Source organism: Mesoplodon mirus, assembly GCF_964341445.2.
Source record: "Mesoplodon mirus genome assembly, chromosome: 19".
Taxonomy (NCBI): Eukaryota; Metazoa; Chordata; class Mammalia; order Artiodactyla; family Ziphiidae; genus Mesoplodon; species Mesoplodon mirus.
In genome coordinates, this window is record NC_138995.1 from 50,764,561 (window position 1) to 50,775,330 (window position 10,770).

Sequence of the window (10,770 nt, forward strand, 5' to 3'; positions counted from 1 at the left end):
TTAAGAATGTGAATTAATTTCCATGTATTGTGAGTATTCATATTTCCTTCTGTTGATTTCTAATTTCATTCCATTTTGGTCAGAGAAGATACTATGTATGGTTTCAGAGTTTATACATTTATTGAAACTTGTTTTGTGATATAATGTATTGTCTGTCCTGAAGAATATTTCATGTACACTTGAGAAAACTGTTTATTCTGATGTTGTTGGGTGGAGTGTTTTATATATGTCTGTTCAGTCTAGTCGGTTTATAGTGTTATTCAATTCTTCTATTTCCTTGTTGATCTTCTATCTCGTTGTGTGTCCATTAAAGGATGTGGGGTATTGAAGTCTTCAGCCATTATTATTGAACTATTTCTTCTTTCAATCTTGTCAGTTTTACATCATATATTTTGGGGCTCTGTTGTTAGTTGCATATATGTTTGTAATTGTTATATCTTCTGATAGGTTGACACTTTAATTAATATATAATGTCCTTGTCTTTTGTAACATTTTCTGGTTTAAAGTCTATTTTGTCTAATATTATAACAACTCCAAGTCTCTTTGAATTATTAATTGCATAAAATGTCTTTTTCCATCTTTTCACTTTGAAACTGTGTCTTTGGATCTAAAGTGAGTCTTTTGTAGACAGCATATAATTAGATCTTTTAAAAAATCTTGTCTGCCAATCTCTGCCTTTTAATTGGAGAGTTTAATCTGTTTACATTTAAATAATTTAAATAAGACAGGACTTCTGCCAGTTTGCTATTTGTTTCATATGTTATACATGTTTTGTTCCTCAAATTCCTTCATTATTGCCTTCTTTTATTTTTAATCGAGTTTTTTTGTAGTGTACCATTCTGATTCCCTCCTCATTTCTCTTTCTGTATATATATATTTTTTTTTCTTAGTGATTTCTTGGGATTACAGTTGACGTTTTATTTATTATTATTTATTATTATTATCTTTTGGCCATGCAGTGTGGCTTGTGGGCTCTTAGTTCCCCGACCATGGTTGAACCTGGGCCAGAGCAGTGAAAGTGCTGCGTCCTAACCACTGGACCACCAGGGAATTCCCTACAATTGACATTTTAAACTTATAACAATCTAGTTTGAATTAATACCAACTTTGCCTCGGTAGTATACAAAAACTCTGCTCCTTTACAGCTCTATCCCCTCTTTTTATTATTGTCACAAATTACATCTTTATACAGGTGTGCCCATCACTATAGATTTATAATTATTTTTTCATGCAGCTGGCTTTTTAAAAAAATATCTATTTATTTATTTGGTTGTGCCAGGTCTTAGTTGTGGCACACGGGATCCTTGTTGCTGCGTGTGGGACCTTTGTTGCAGCACGTGGAATCTTTAGTTGCAGCATGTGAGCTCTTAGTTACAGTGTGCGGGATCTAGTTCCCTGACCAGGGATTGAACCCAGGCCCCCCTGTGTTGGGAGCATGGAATCTTAACCACTGAACCACCAGGGAAGTCCCCATGCAGTTGTCTTTTAATTCATATAGGGGTCAAAATGAGTTATAGACCAAATATACACTAATACTGACTTCTGTATTTACCTATATAGTTACTTTTACTGGCATTCTTTATTTCTTCATGTGGATTTGGGTTATTGTCTAGTGTCATTTTGTTTCAGCCTGAAGGGCTTTCTTTAGCATTCCCTGAAGGGCACGTCAATACTGATGAACTTTCATCTGGGACTGTCTTAATTTCTCCTTTATTTTTGATGGATAGTTTAACTGGTTACAGAAATCTTGACTGACAATTTTGGTTTTTCTTTTCCAGCAGTTTGAATATGTCATCTTACTGCCTCTGGCCTTCATGGTTTCTAATGAGAAATCAGCTGTTAATTTTGTTAATGATTCCATATATATGATGAATGGCTTCTCTCTTACTGCTTTAAATATTCTCTCTTTATCTTTGGCTTTCAACAATTTGATTATAACGTGTCTGCCTGTGAATCTCTTTCAGCTTCTTAGATGTATAGATCCATGTTTTTCATCAAATTTGGAAAGTTTTTGGCCATTACTTTCAAATATTCTTTCTTCCTCTCCCCTACCCAGTTTGAGACTTATCATTTTATGTATGTTTGTATGCTTGAAAACGTCCCACAGGTCTCTTATTCATTTTTCTTTCTTTTTCTTTTTGCTCCTCAGACTGGATAATTTCATTTGATTTATCTTCAAGTTTGCCAATTGTTTCTTCTGCCTGTTCAAATCTGCTATTGAATCTTCTAGTGAATTTTTCATATCAATTATTGTACTTTTCTGCTTCAAAATTTCTATTTAGTTCATTTTTGTAAATTCTTTTTCTTTATTGATATTTTCTATTTGGTGAAACATTGTTCTTGTGGTTTCCTTTCACTCTTTGAACATATATAAAATAATTGATTTAAAGTCTTTGTCTATTTGGTCTTTGTCTAGAAAGTCTTTGTCTGTCTGAGCTTTTTCAGGGACAGTTTCTATTAATTTCCTTCCCACCTTCCCTGGTGAATGAACTGTACTTTCTTTTTTTTTATTTATTTATTTATTTATTTATTTATTTATTTATTTATTTATTTATTTATGGCTGTGTTGGTTCTTTGTTGCTGCGCACGGGTTTTTCTCTAGCTGTGGTGAGTGGGGGCTACTCTTTATTGTGCATGGGCTTCTCATTGCAGTGGCTTCTCTTGTTGCGGAGCACAGGCTTTAGGCACGCGAGCTTCAGTAGTTGTGGCACTCGGGCTCAGTAGTTGTGGCTCACGGGCTCTAGAGCGCAGGCTCAGTAGTTGTGGCACATGCATAGGCTTAGTTGCTCCGCGGTATGTGGGATCTTCCCGGACCAGGGCTCAAACCCGTGTCCCCTGCATTGGCAGGCGCATTCTTAACCACTGCGCCACCAGGGAAGCCCAATATTCAATATTTGAACTGGGTCAGAGGATGTAGCTTGAGGGGGAATACTGACTTTTCCATATAGAATTAAATAAATGGAGGAAGAAAACTGATCAAAAATGCCTGAAGGCATAGGGAAAAAGAAAAGCAGAATTTAAAAAAAATGAGTCCAAAAGTAGCAATATATCATAGTGACTAAGCCTGTGGACTTGGAAGCCAATCTTTGTGGGTACAAATTCTTGCTTTCCACTTTCTGTGTAACATTGGGCAAAGCTTTCTAGTACCTTTTCTGGTCTTACTTTCCACATCTAAAAAATGTGAATAATTGTACATTTCTTAGGATGAAATGGTATAATCCATTGTTATAATCAATGTAAAATACTACACATAGGCCTGGCACATAATAATTGTTCAAATTAATGTTACTATTACTATTATTGTTAATTCAATAAAATAATGTGTTGAGTTATTGGATGGAAAGACAAAGATTCTAAGATTGGAAAAGAAATTTTGTTTTTAAGGAACAACTAAAGGAACAACTAAAATAGATTTGTACAGGTTGAAAATACAGGGATTTTTTAAAAAGATATCACAGGAAAATGTTAACAAAAGATTCAGGTATAGCAATATTAAAATATCAAACAAATAGAAAGCAAAGAATAATATTAAATATGGCATAGCTGATTCACTTTGTTATAAAGCAGAAACTAATACACCATTGTAATGCAATTATCCTCCAAGAAAGATGTTAATAAATAAATAAATAGGGCAAAAGGAGATTAAAATTCTATACCACTAGAGGAGAAAAAAAAACTAAACAAATGAGTAGAACCAAAGCCAGGAAAGAAAGGAAGAGGAAAACAAAATAGATAGGATCCTTGAAAATGAAGGGAGTAGTGAGTTTAAATCATAAGCACACAGATATGTTAAGCATAAATATCCTATTACGAGAAAACCACTTCGTATTGTATAATGTTAATTTTTTGGTTTTGATAATTGTGCTATAGTTATTTCCGATGTTAACATTTGGGGGAAGATGTTAACACACAGAAACTCTCTGTACTATTTTTGCAACATCCAGGGTAGCTTGTAGTTAAAAAGTTAAACAATTATAGAACCAGGGGATAGGGCTAATAAAGCAAATAGGGCAGAATGTTAGAATGAGTCTAATTACTCAGAGAGATGTGAGAGGTTATTACTTCTTTAAAAATGATCAGCAAAATAACTTGGAAATAAAAAGTGAAATCACTGAAATAAAAACAGTATAGTAAGTGGGCTGGATGGAAGAATAAATACAGTTTAAGTTGGACATGTTAAATGGGAAGATAGATCTGAGGAATTTGCCAGGATGCAGTGCAGATGGCAAGTATGAAACAACAGCTGAAGGTCCTGGAGGAATCTGAGGGTCTACTGTATTCTCATCTCATAAAAATTCTAAAAGGAAAGAGCAGCCAAGAAGAAGGGGAGGAAAACATAGTCTATACCCTGAAGCCGCAGACTAATGGTCCAAGGGGCCACAAATGGTTCTGAGTGGTCATGTGTTGGCAGCTGTGGTGGAAAAAGGCACCCTCAGGGGTGGTTTCTGGGAAAGAACATTTATCCAGACAGTCTCAGTGCCCATTATTTATTTTGCCTAACATCAAACAATCTGCAAAAAGTTTCCAAGATAGAGGCATTCCTTGTTCCATTTCCAAAAATAAAGGCTCTCTAACTGAAAGCATTTACATTCCTAGCTCTCTAAAGTAAACATTAAAAACAAAGTACAAAAAAATGATCTTTTGGCTTCTGAATAACCCACTTAGTTACATAAAGTATTTTCTGTCCCAACACTTTCTCAAATTCAAAAGATATCTACTTCCTAAGAACATGACAGTCTTCATTTCAAACCATTCAGTCCATTTCCATGGCAACACTGCGGATTCCTTGGCCACCATAAGTTGCATTAGTTGACTGTGGAATTTCTCAGTCTTCTTTACTGAGCTTGCCCTGTTCTATACACCAAACTAAATCATCTGTTACTTTAATATACAAACTCCCATCAGAATGCCTATACTTGAGAACCACACGTGCCTTCATAGGGTCTGCGAGGTAGAGTTTCTCTGCTGCGCGACTGAACTCCTCGCAGGTCTGGTACTGCGGCATCGTGGGCCCGCAGCAGAACAGGAGAGGGAGGCAAAGCTACCGACCGGAGGTGGAGGCGGCGCGATGTGGCCCACCTACCTCTCGCAGCCACCTACCGCGGCAGGAGCCCAGCCAATCCCATGGCTCATTTTCACTATGAAACAATATGCAGCTTAAAAGAAAACCAGAAATATAATATCTATATGTACCAAGGTGGAAAAATTCCCAAGAGATAATGTTAACTAATCAAATCAGCTATAAAACAATATGTATAATTTATATACACAAAATGAAACTATTTCTATATATGTTTTATATTCTTAAATAAGATCATTAACATATACACACTACTATATATAAAATAGATAACCAACAAGGACCTACTGTATAGCATAGGGAAGTATACTCTATTTTGTAATGACCTATAAGGGAAAGAATATGAGAAAGAATATGTATATGTATATATTTATAACTTAGTCACTGTGCTGTACATCTGAAGCTAACATGACACTGTAAATCAACTATACCTCAATAAAAAACAAAAACAAATAAGATCAACACTACGGACCTCTCTGGTGGTCCAGCAGCTAAGACTATGAGCTCCCAAAGCAGGGGGTCCAGTTCAATCCCTGGTCAGGGAACTAGATCCCACATGTCACTACTAAGAGTTAGCATGCTACAACTGAGAGTCCACATGCATGCCGCAACTAAAGATCCCGCATGTGCAACTAAGGATACTGCATGCCGCAACGAAGATCCCGCATGCCGCAGCCAAGACCCAGCACAGCCAAATAGATAAATAAAAATTAATTGATTTTAAAAAAGATCAACACTAAAAAATGTACTTACAGGTAACAATTACTTAGAAAATGTAATAATCACAATATATATCATTATAAAACTAAATAAAAACTTAGGATAGGTCTAAGAATAGGTCTTAGAATAAAGCCTCAGAATAGGTCTAAAAAGAATTACGGAAGATCTACTTGAATAAAAGTATAAGATTTTACTGAAAGACATAGAAGACCTGAATAAAAGGAAACAGATACCATAATTCCCAATAGATAGATTTAATGTTAAAATGTCAGTTCTTTCTAAAATAGTCTATAAATTCTAGGCCATTTCAATCAGAATCCCAGCATCATTTCTTTCTTTCTTTTTTTTTTTTTTTGCGGTACGCGGGCCTCTCACTGTTGTGGGCTCTCCCGTTGCGGAGCACAGGCTCCGGACGCGCAGGCTCAGTGGCCATGGCTCATGGGCCCAGCCGCTCCGCGGCATGTGGGATCCTCCCGGACCGGGGCATGAACCCGCGTCCCCTGCATCGGCAGGCGGACTCTCAACCACTGCGCCACCAGGGAAGCCCTGGAGTGTATTTTACACTTAGGCGTTCTCACTTTGGACTAGATGTATTTCAAGTGCTCCATGGCCACGTGAGATGGCTACCTTATTGGACAGTACAGCTCTAGAGAATGATTTTGTGTACACTCTCCATCTCTCTTCCGGCCTCCTTTATTCTCATTTGCCCCAACACCCCCCAGAGTCTGTAACTATTGCCTCCCTCTTTCCTTTCTTTCCATTTGTCATGATCTTTTTTTTAACATGGAAAATCATTTCCTTTCTTAAAATTCTGGCCTGATTTCTTCTGTCTTATATTCCTCCAACCCCCATTTCAGGGGGTGACACACCTTTTTGTCTTGGTTGGGCATTTGCTTGCAGTTACCTCCTAATGATTATTTTCTTTGACCCATTAGTTGACTTAGATTTTTTTCCCATTTTTAAAAAATGTATCTTTCTTGACAGATCTCTAAATTAATTTTAGAGTTAAACTAGAAATCGTAAATTTAGAGGTTTGTATAGAGTCCCTTATGTTTCTGCCTTGATTTTAAAAATAGCACATATAGGTATATGTATTTTAGGATTATAGTATCTCTAAGTATTGCTTTACCTCACTGAATATTTTTGATAATTATTTTTATATCTTTTCTATATTTTTTAGGATTTCCATGAAACTGATGTAGAATTAAACTGATATAGAATTATATCAGATAATTTATTTAAAAAATTCCTACTTGAATGGGAGTGACTTTTACCTAGGAAGGTACATAAAAATGGGTGTCTTGAAGAAGTTCTTTCCTGTGCTATAATGGAGTGTTTTCAGGAAACAAGGTGTCAGACACTCCCCCCACCACTCCCCCAGGAGGGAAGGTGGAAGATAGGGGTTCTCAGAGTGCCAGGGTCACAGATTTTTCTGAAAGGTTTACATGGGGACCCTGGTCGGGCCCATCACTACCTGACGGAACACTCCCTGACTGGTACCTTGTATTTGTAGACATGATGCTGAAAATGCTCTTTCAGTGTCTTGAAGATTTTTATATTTGAGAAGTTTACAGAGAAACCCCTAGCAAAGGCTTCAGGTCCCTTCTGCTTCTTTGCTCTTCAGTACCTCCCCTAGACCTAGTGTTAGATTAGTTAATAGTGTGATCCTTGGACCAGTAGCATCATTGTCTCCTGGAAACGTGTTAGAAAAGCAGATTCTCAGGCCCTGCTGAATCAGAAACTCTGGAGGTGGGGCCCAGCAATCTGTCTTTAAGAAGCCCTCCGGGTGGGTCTGCTGTACCAAATTTGAGTTACTGACACACGTCTGCTCTCTACCTGGCCCTTGCACAGGCATCTGGATCCTCTTGGAATCTCTACTCCCCAGTGCCCCATCCTGGAATTTTCTAGTCCCTCCGACTTGAAGGCTGTCTTCCACAGCCCCCACACTTCCTGGCTTTCGTTTCTAGTGAGTTCTGTGGTATGTATGTCCATGTTTGTGACATTCTGGGAGGCGTGGCCCAGGCTGTGATTTGCCACCTACTGCTGCAGGCATTAGTGGTGTTCAGAAGGGAAGGGAGAAGCTGTGCTCGTGTGCTTCCCACTAAACAGAGAGACTGACACTCTCTATAGCTGTTTTATTTTTACTTTATCTCCTTGTCAACTTCACAGTGTAAATGCAGTTCATGTAAACATCTCTACTGGGAGATGCATAAATATAAGTATTTATGTGAACATATAAAGTCTGCATATGTGGATAATCTCCCCATACATATCATTTATTTATCCATCATTACATACCTGTGGTGTCTAGCTGATTCCTCTACCTTACTTCTGTCTCTGTACCCATCTCTACCTGAACATGTATTAAATATTTTATTTTGAAAATAGACAAATATTATGTTCCCTTTGTGTTTTCTCTTTCACGGTGGAGCCTTCCCTCTGCTGGGGCTTCACTCTGAGACCAGCAGGACTCAAGGTCCTTTGGGAGGTCCTGGCTTTTCCTGAATCCTCTCTCACCTCTCCTGTTCTAACTGCTCTCTCTGGCCAGCTCTTCTGGAACAGAAGGTATTGCCTGCCCCCCTGTGGCTGCAGGTGACACAGCAGAGGTGTGGGCGGCTGTCTCTTGACTGATTCCTAGTCTTGCCTCTGAACCTGAGTTCCCACAGGCATGGATTTAAGCACTGTCTTTCTGAGGAAGGGATTGTGCTCATTTTCCTCATCTCCTCTTGAGGGGCTGTTTCCCGTGTTTATTGACTCCTCATTTGTGCCCATCACTTGCTAATGTTATCCATGCTGCCCTCTATCTCTGTGTAAGATGGGAAAGCCTCCACACTTGACTCTCTTTGTTTTTCATCCAGTGTTACTCCCTGAATATAGCCTCCAGGGGTATCTGTCTTCTTCGTTCCACATCTAGCACAATCCTTGTGTATCCACCTCCCTAAGGACTGCTTCTTTTTTTTTTAATATATATTTAAAAATTTTTATTTATTTATGGCTGCGTGTGTCTTCGTTTCTGCGTGCAGGCTTTCTCTAGTTGCGGCGAGCGGGGGCTACTCTTTGTTGCGGTGTGCGGGCGTCTCATTACGGTGGCTTCTCTTGTTGCGGAGCATGGGCTCTCGGCATGCAGGCTTCAGTAGTTGTGGCACGCTGACTTAGTAGTTGTGGCTCGCAGGCTCTAAAGCGCAGGCTCAGTAGTTGTGGTGCATGGACTTAGTTGCTCCGTGGCATGTGGGATCTTCCCAGACCAGGGCTCGAACCCATGTTCCCTGCATTGGCAGGCAGATTCTTAACCACTGTGCCACCAGGGAAGTCCCAAGGACTGTTTCTTTATAGTGATTTTATTCACAAACTCCATATGTTCTTCCTGCCTCCTGTATCCCCATGAGCACTTCTCTCTGCCCCCATCTAATTATTTCTTCCCTCTCTCATATCCTATTGTTCTGTTAGTTTTCTGCCGTGAAAGTAGACTGCTAGCTTCTTAGTTTTCTGCCTTAATTTCTAAGTCATAGATTACTTTCAGGCTAAAAGTTTCCTTCTAACCACTGTTTTATTCCTCATCATTCATTGGAAATTAAATCAATTTTTAATAATTTGACTCATCAGTGATTTAGACTAGACCTTCTTCCCCAGTTCTTGAGTTTCGTCTTTCCCTTTTGTGGTCATTTTTATTTAAACTTTTGGCCTTACTGAAACTAGAACTTCCGTCCAAAAATGTATATAGAGCTTAAGTTTTTGCCCTGTTTTTTTTGGCACTGTGTTGAAGGTGGTATCTCTGGGTACTCAGGTAACCTCATTCCACAGATTTCGATCTGAAGTATTTTCACTATTGTTTCTTCCAATGATTTTGTAGATTGCAGGTCAATTTCTTATTCAACTTATCAGTGACACAGTAGTTTGTATGGCTTTTAATTTCAAAGAATATTTTTTCACTTTTTTTCTTTTTAACTGATTTTTATCTGATGTTAATTTTAACCAGATGTGTTCCCTACATAGGCATGACTAGATTTTTTTCCATTGTGTTTATAATTTAAATGGATTTTCACATCTTTGAGCCTCAGAGCCCAGATAGGAGTGTGGGAAATAGGACTCCTCAAAGGACAGAGATTAAATCTCAAAGCTCTTATTAAGCAAACTCGGGTCCAGGGTAAAAGGGTCCTGTACCCCCAGTTCCAATGTGTGGGTTTTTTTTCCTCCACACATCCAAGCAATTCTGGGACACCAAATGAGTGTCCTACAATTCAACTCAATTCTGACGCTGTTTACTCAGAGATAGCATCAGATTCCACAGGTGAGGGGCTCAGTCCTGCAAGACTGTTCCCCACTCCACCTACCCAAGATACCAGTCATAAGTCCAGGTTGTCACTTCTGACAACTTCACTTCTGAAGTTGTTGGACTTCTGACCAACTGGCTATAGATTGGAGGTTCCAACAACCCCCTCCTCATTTAATTTGCTGGAGTGGCTCACAGAATCCAGAGAATCATTTTACTTACTAGGTTACCAGTTTATCATAAAAGATTATAACTCAGGAACAGCCAGATGGAAGAGATGCATAGGGCAAGGTATGGGGGAGGGGTGCAGAGCTCTCATGCTCTCTGAACACGCCACTCTCCCTGAATCTCTACCAACCTGGAAGCTCTCCAAACCCCATCCTTTTGGGGTTTTATGGAGGCTTCATTACATAGGTGTGATCTATTAAATCATTGGCCTTTGGCGATTGATTCAATCTCCAGTCCCTTTCCCCTCCCTGGAAGGGAGAAAGGGGAGAAAGTTCCCAGAGCCCCATCATCACCCAACCTGCTGTTATGTTAGATTTATTATAGATAACCTGTCAGCCTGGATCTCTCTTCACAGACTGTGTACACATGTCTACACATAAGGATCTGGATTATCTCAGGATCCCACCTCCTCGGCTCCCCCCCCGCCCCCCGCCCTCCATCCTTCTCTGACACTTTTCAGTCCCTCCATTTC

At 39.0% G+C, this 10,770-nt stretch overlaps 1 pseudogene across 1 annotated transcript; it reads right to left on the bottom strand.

The window, feature by feature from the left end:
- Positions 1–4,753: 4,753 nt before the first annotated feature.
- Positions 4,754–5,037, bottom strand: LOC309795132 (signal recognition particle 9 kDa protein-like; annotated as a pseudogene). Its single transcript has one exon. The product of its transcript is annotated as a signal recognition particle 9 kDa protein-like (transcript).
- Between the last annotated feature and the right edge of the window lie 5,733 nt (positions 5,038–10,770).